Below are 8570 nucleotides of genomic sequence, written 5' to 3'. Positions count from 1 at the left end.
GTCTGGCAGCCTCGAATTCCTGGGCTTAAGTGATCCTCCCACCTCAGCTTCCCAAGTAGCTGGGACCACAGGCACGTGCCACCATGCCCAGCTAATTTTTACAATTTTTTTTTTCTTTGTAGAGATCAAGCTTTCCCAGGCTGGTCTCGAACTCCTAACCTCAAGCCTCCTGCCTTGGCCTCTAATAGTGCTGGGATTACAGGCACGAGCAACTGCATCCAGCTAAACAACCTCTCTTTTTGCAACACTGTTTCCTTGTGGGTTTATTAAGGGCTAGTTATCAGATTCCACAGGAAGATGGATTACAGAGCAATAGGACAAGCTGGGTTCATGCTGGAACATGACCCGTGGTGACAGCCTCTCTTAACAATGACACAGATAGGGACCACCATGGGAAGACGGAGGTTCTAAGGAACTGCTACCAGCCGCAGGGCTGAGAGCAACATATCTGACATGCGTTCATTGCTCATCTGTTCATACACTCATTCTTGCATGAGTTTACTGGACACCTGCTGTGAGCAGGCACTGAGTGGCTAGATTCCTAGAACCGTCTAATCAGAGAAAAGACGCTCACAGAAAGAGAAATTATACTACACTGCAATCAGGAAACTCATTCAACAAAACTTTACTGAATACTTACTATTTGTCCAGATATTGTTATTGATGCCGGGAAAAGAGTGAAGGACATCATCTTGCTCTCAGGGAGCTCACAGTCTAATGGAGAGAGAGACATGTGAACAACTACAACTTCCGTGCTATAAAAACACGAAATCAGAGACATGTTCAAAGTAGTGCAGGGGAGGGAGCACAGTGAGACTTCCCACGGTCATCCAGAAGGGTTTCTCAGCAGGTCAGCTGCTACTGCCCCACATGGCAGAAAATTACAGGAAGAGAAGACCTTTCACAGCGTTCCCTGTGCGTCAGTCAGGCTGACGTATGGCACGTGTATCACATGCAAAATGATTTGAAGTAGAACGCAGACCAATTTCTGATTTTTTACTTATGCATCTAAATGTGCATTACAAAGAATATAATGAGGATATGATTGCTCAGAGTGAGGCTAAAGGAAAGAGTTTTAAAAACTGATTTGAATCACAAGGAGTACATAGATGCGGAGAATGTCTTAAATGTGGCTTGCCAGTGACTGGATTTTGGTAAGCACCGATGTATGCATCTTATTTTAGTGAGATGAGAAGTGGGAGTTAATGAGGTAGGGAAGGGGAAGAACGGTAGGCACAGGAACACCAACTCAAGGCACCCAGGTGAGAGAGCGTGCGCTGCCAGAGAACAGGCGGTGAGGAAGCGTGGTGGGCTGCGGGGCACACAGAGGGCTGAGGAGTGTGCGGGAGCAGAACCCCTGCTTCTCTGTTCCACTGCCTGTGTAAACGTCTCAGATCAGTTCCCGTAATCAATCTCTCCAGGAAGCGTCTCAAAAATGGCACATACCATGTTACACTCCCTTATGTCAAGCTTGTCCAACCCATGGCTGAGGACGGTTTTGAATGCGGCCCAACACAAATTCATAAACTTTTGTAAAACATTATGAATTGTGGGTTGTTTTTTTTTTTTTTTTTTTTTTTTTTTTTAGCTCATCAGCTATTGTTAGTGTTACTGTATTTTATGTGTAGCCCAAGACAATTCTTCTTCTAACGTGGCCCAGGGAAGCCAAAAGATTGGACCTCCCTACTTTAAGATAAAGGGTTGTTGACTTTAAGACAAAAAAGGACACTTTATAATGACAAAACAAATCAATACATCAGTAATACACACCATTATAAACATAATATACCAAAATACTGAGCACCAAAACACATGAAGCAAAAACTGTTAACACTGAAGGGAGAAACAGACAACTTAGCAAAAGTAGTTGAAGACGTGAATACTCAACTTTCAACAATGGATGGAACAGCCAGGCAGATCAACAAGGAAACAGAAGGCTGAACAACGCTAACCCATCTAGACCTATAGACTGAGCAAAACACCCAGTCACAGAACACACATTCTTCTGAAGAGGATGGGAAACGTGCCAGGATGCATCAAATGCTAAACCATAAAACATGCCTCAATAAAATTAAAGGACTGATACCACACAAAGTATGTTCTGTGATCAAAATGGAATGAAATTAGGAATCAATAACAAGGAAATTTGAGAAATTCGTAAATATGTGGAAATTAAACAACTCCTAAAAAAACCATTGGGTCGGGCCGGGCGCGATGGGTCACGCCTATAATCCCAGCACTTTGGGAGGCTGAGGTGGGTGGATCACAAGGTCAAGAGATCGAGACCATCCTGGTCAACATGGTGAAACCCTGTCTCTACTAAAAATACAAAAAATTAGCTGGGCATGGTGGCGCGTGCCTGTAATCCCAGCTACTCAGGAGGCTGAGGCCGGAGAATTGCCTGAACCCAGGAGGTTCAGGTGAGCCGAGATCACGCCATTGCACTCCCGCCTGGGTAACAAGAGCGAAACTCTGTCTCAAAAAACAAAAAAACAAAAAAACAAACCATTGGGTCAAAGAAGAAATTACAATTTAACAGTACTTGAAATAAATGAAAATGAAAACAAAATACACAGAAATGTATGGGATGCAGTGAAAATAGTACTTAGAGGGAAATGTACAGCTATAAAAACTCTATTAGCCAGACACGATGCCTCATGCCTGTAGGTGCAGCTACTTGGGAAGCTGAGGCAGGAGGATCATTTGAGCCCAGATGTTTGAGACCAGCCTGGGCAACATAGCGAGACCTCAGTCCAAAACAGAAACAAAAACAATCTCCCCGCCCCAAACTCCACATATATTTAAAAAGAAGAAGGATCTCAAATCAAGAATTGAAACTTCCATTTAAGAAACAGAAAAAAAAGCAAAATCCAAAGTAAGCAGAAGGGAAGTAATCAAGATTAGAGCAGAAATAAACAAAACAAAGAACAGAAAGACAAAGAAAATCAATAAAAGTAAAAACAGATTATTTGAAAAGATCAATCACGTTTCCAAACTTTTAGCTCAACAGACCAATAAAAAAAAAAAGAAAAGGCAAATTACTAAAGTCAAGAATAAAAGAGGGAGGCCAGGTACAGTGGCTCATATCTGCAATCCCAGTGCTTTGAGAGGCTGCGGCAGGAGGATGGAGACCAGCTTGGGCAAGATAGCAAGACCCCATCTCTAAAAAAAAAATTAAAAATTACCCAGGCATGGCTAGCTAGGCATAATGGCTCATACCTGTAATCTCAACATTTTCAGAAGCTAAGGTTGGAGGATCACTTGAGACCAGGAGTTTCAGACCAGCATGAACAACATAGTGATATTATCTCTATAAAACAAAACCAAAAACGAACGTAGCCAGGTGTGGTGGTGTTCACCTATAGTTCCATCTACTCAGGAGGTTGAGGTGGGAGGATTGTCTGAGCCCAGAAGGTCGAGGCTGCAGTGGACATGTTACTGCACTATTGCACTCCACCCAGAATGACAGAGTGAGACTCTGTCTCAAGAAAAAAGGGGCGAGGGAGGCCAAGGCAAGAGGATTACTTGAAGCCAGGAGTTCAAGACCACGCTGGGAAACACAGTGAGACCTTATCTCTATAAAAAATTAAAAAAAAAAAAAAGTTAGCTGGGTGTGGTGGCTCATGCCTGTAGTCCCCGATACTCAGGAGGCTGATGGGGAAGGATCGCTTGAGCTAGTGAGCCATGATCAAGCCACTGATTTCTAGCCTGGGTGACAGAGTGAGACCCTGTCTCTATAAAACAAAAATCAAATCAAAAAAAAAAAAAAAAAACGGAAAGAGAGGGCATCAATGCTGACCTTACAATAATAAAAAGGGATAATGGGGTAATACTTTAAATTGTATGCTGACGAATCCAGTAACTAAGATGAGATGGAGAAATTCCTACAAATAAAAAAACTATAGAAAAACTTTCCACAAAGAAAATGCCAGACCCAGATGGTTTCCATTGTGATTCCACTAAATGTTGAAAGAATTAATACAAATTCTTCACAAACGTTTTCAAAAAAAATAGAAGATGAAACATTTAGAACTCATTCTGTAAGGGACCAATATATTCTGATGTTAAAACTAGACAAAGATATCACAAGAAAACTACAGATCAATAGCCCCTAAAAAATAAAGATGGAAAAAAAATCCTCAACAGAGTACTAGCAATCCAATTCCAGCAACTTTTTTTTTTTTTTTTTGAGACAGTCTCGCCCTGTCGCCAGGCTAGAGTGCAGCGGTGCAATCTCAGCTCACTGCAACCTCTGCCTTCCGAGTTCAAGCGATTCTACTGCCTCAGCCTCCCAAGTAGCTGGGACTACAGGTGTGTGCCACCATGCCCAGCTAATTTTTTATATTTTTAGTAGAAACAGGGTTTCACCATGTTGGCCAGGATGGTCTCGATCTCTTGACCTTGTGCTGCCTTGGCCTCCCAAAGTGCTGGGATTACAGGCATGAGCCACTGCACCTGGCCAGCAACTTATTTTTGAAAAGATTATGCACTGTAACCAAGTAGAATTTATCCCAGGAATGCAAAGTTGGCATAACACTAAAAAAAAAAAAAATTCAATTAATGTAATATGTCAATACAATAGCATAAGAACCACATGATCATCTCAACAGATGCAAAGTACTTGACAAAATTCAACACCTCTTCATGATAAAATAATTTAAACTAGGAATAAAAGGCAACTCCTCAACCTGATAAAGGTTATCTGTGAAAAGTACGACAGCTTACATCATCCCTACTAGAGAAACTGATGGCTTTCCTCTTCAGGAACAAGACGAAAATGTATATGCTTGTTTTTTCTATTCATTGCTGTACTGACAGTTCCAGTCAACTAGGCAAGGAAAAGAAACAAATTCATCCAGATTGGAAAGGAAGAAATAAATGTATCTATTTGCAGAAGATATGATCTTTCATCGAGAAAAGACTTAAGAATCTACTAAAAAAGCATTACAATTGGCTGGGCACGGTGGCTCACACCTGTAATCCCAACACTTTGGGAGACCGAGGGGAGTGGATCACCTGAGATGAGGAGTTGGAGACCAGCCTGACCAATATGGTGAAACCCCATCTCTACTAAAAATACAAAAACTAGCCAGGCGTGGTGGCACATGCCTGTAATCCCAGCTACTCAGGAGGCTGAGGCAGGAGAATCACTTGAGCCTGGGAGACAGAGGTTGCAGTGAGCCGAGATGGCGCCACCGCACTCAAGCCTAGTCGACAGAGTGAGACTCTGTCTGAAAAAAAAAAAAAAAAAAAGAAAAGAGAAAAGTATTAAATAAAGAAGCTCAGGCCAGGCACAGTGGTTCACGCCTGTAATCCCAGCACTTTAGGAGGTCAAGGCAGGCAGATCACTTGAGGCCAGGAGTTCCAGACCAGCCTGGGCAACATGATGAATCCTCATCTCTACTAAAAATACAAAAATTACCTGGGTGTGGTAGTGTGTGCCTATAACCCCTTCAGCTACTTGGGAAGCTGAAGCAGGAGAATCACTTGAACCTGGGAGGCGGAGGTTGCAGTGAGACAAGATTGTGCCACTGCGCTCCAGTCTGGGTGACAGTGAGGGACTCCATCTCAAAAAGAAAAAAAAATAATAAACAAGTTCAGCAAGGGAGCAGGATACAAGATCAATACAGAAAAACCAGCAGTATTTTTAAACATTAATATTAAACAATATAAAAATGGAATTAAGAAACAACGTTTACAATAGCATCAGAAAGAATACCTAAGAATAAACTTCAAAAATGAAAAATTTGTACTCTGAAAACTACAATAATTGTTGAACAAAATTAAAGAAAATCTAAATAAAATGGAAATACATGCCATATTCACGAATCTGTAGACTTAACAGTCAAGATGGTGTTTGGTGTGGTGGAATGCACCAGCTACTCAGGAAGCTGAGGTGAGAGAATCACTTGAATCCAGGAGTTCATGGCTGCAGTGAGCTATGATCACACCACTATACTCAGCCTGGGCAACAGAGCAAGGCCTCATCTTGGAAAAAAGCATATGTTGTCTAGATGGAAACATACTCAAAACCCAAACTGATCTATAGATGCAATGTAATCCCCCTCAAAAGCCCAGTTGGCTTCTTTGCAGATATCAACAAGATGATCCTGTAACTCATATGGAACTTTAGGAGACTCAGAATAGCCAAAGCAATCTGAAAAAGAACAGAGTTGAAAGATTTACACTTTCTGATTTCAAATCTTCTTACAGTGCTATAAGAATCAAAAGATTGTGGTACTGGCAAAAGGACAGACATACAGATGAATGGAATAGAGTGGAAAGTCCAGAAATAAACCCTTACATACATATGTTCAATTCATTGTTAAAAGTTAAACAGACTATTTTTAAAGCAATTTTAGGCTTACAGAAAAACTGATGGCCAGACAAGGCGGCTCATACCCGTAATCCCAGCACTTTGGGAGGCTAAGGTAGGAGGATTGCCTGAGGCTGGGAGTTTGAGACCAGCCTGTCCAAGGTAGTGAGACCCCATCTCCATCTCTACAAAAATGGGAAATTAGCCAGGAGTGGTGGTGTGTGCCTGTAGTCCCAGCTACTTGGGAGGCTGAGGTGGGAGGACTGCTTGATCCCAGGAAGTCGAGGCTGCAGTGAGCTGTGATTGTGCCACTGCACTTCAGCATGGGTAACGGAATGAGACCCTGTCTCAAAAACAAAATGAAATAAAAATTAAGGAGGAAGTACAGAGCATTTCCATATGTCCTCCTCCCCATGCACAGTCTCCGACAGTGTTAACATCTTGTACTCGTGTGGTACATTTGTTACAATCAATAAACCAGTACTGACACATTGTTGTTTTTTTTTTTTTTTGAGACGGAGTTTCGCTCTTGTTACCCAGGCTGGAGTGCAATGGCGCGATCTCGGCTCACCGCAACCTCCGCCTCCTGGGCTCAGGCAATTCTCCTGCCTCAGCCTCCTGAGTAGCTGGGATTACAGGCACACGCCACCATGCCCAGCTAATTTTTTGTATTTTTAGTAGAGACGGGGTTTCACCATGTTGACCAGGATGGTCTCGATCTCTTGACCTCGTGATCCACCCGCCTCGGCCTCCCAAAGTGCTGGGATTACAGGCTTGAGCCACCGCGCCCGGCCACATTGTTATTTTTATCAGAGTTCAACTAAGTTTTGACAAGGGTACCGAGACCATTCAACAAAGAGTAGTTTTTTCAGTAAATGAAGCTGAACTGTATAGTCACATACAAAAGAATGATTTTGGACCCTAACTCATGTAATACACAAAAATTAATTAATGCAACAGTGCTGTAAATATCTTAGAAGAAACACAGGAGTAAATCTTGCATTAAGCAATAGATTCTTAGTTATTACACCAAAAACACAGGCAACATAAGAAAGAGATACACTGAATTCCATAAAAATTAAAAACTTCTGTGCTTCAAAGGATAATATGAAGAAAGTAAAAAGACAATCCATAGAATGGGAGAACATTTCTGCAAATCATTTATCTAAGGAACGGGTGTACAGAATTTATAAAGAACTCCTATTATCCACAATAAAAAACACAAATAACCCAGTGTTTTAAAGGGGCAAAGAATCTGAATAGGCATTTGTCCAAAGAAGAGATACAAATGGCCAAAAATCACATGAAAAGGTGCTCAACGTCATTAGCCATCAGGGAAAGGTGAAAACCACAATGAGATGCTACTTCACGTCTACTGCATGGGCTAAAACAATAACAGAAAACCAACAGAAAAAACTGTGAGGATGGGGAGAAATGGAAATCCTCAAACATTTGCTGGTGGAAATGTAAAATAGGGCAGTTGCTTTGGAAAATAGTTTGGCAGTTCATCAAAAGGTTAAAAATGCAGTTACCATATGATCTGGCAATTCCATTCTTAGTTACAAACCCGAGAGAACTGAAAACATGTCCACACAAACACTTGTGCATGAATGCTCATAGCAGCATTATTGATCACAGCCAAAAACGTATAAACGCAAATGTTCATCAACTAATGAATGAATAAGCACCATGCGGCACATCTGTAAAATGAATATTATTCATTCATTACAAGAAATGCTACAATATGGATGACCTTAGAAAACCTTATACGACAGGAAAGAAGCCAGACACAAAAGGCTACACATTGTAGATTCCATTTGTATTAACTGTCAAGAATAATAAAATCCGTAAAGTAGATTAGTGGTTGCTGAGGGCTGGTAGGAGGGGAAATGGGGAGTGTTATGGGACTTCTTTTTGGGGTGACAGGAATATCTAAATATAGATTGTGGGGATGGTTATACAACTGTGAATATATATGAAAAAAACACTGAATTTCCACTTTAAAATGACTTTGTAGCACATGAATTAAATCTCAGTAAAGCTCTTACAGTAAAAGAAAATGCTAAAGTAAAAACTATCTTTCAAGAATTGCATTGCAATCATATTAGACCACGTGATGAAATCCTCAAAAGCATAGAGCAAGTGGTAAATCCTGGCCAAATCTCCTCGGGCAAGGCCGGCTGGGAGTGTGGCATCCGTGCCGAAGGTGCTGAGGTTGCAGCGGATGCGTTCTGAGTGAGTGATGTGATGTGAA

This window comes from Saimiri boliviensis, chromosome 5, assembly GCF_048565385.1.
Source record: "Saimiri boliviensis isolate mSaiBol1 chromosome 5, mSaiBol1.pri, whole genome shotgun sequence".
Lineage (NCBI taxonomy): Eukaryota > Metazoa > Chordata > Mammalia > Primates > Cebidae > Saimiri > Saimiri boliviensis.
This window is presented reverse-complemented; position numbering follows the sequence as displayed.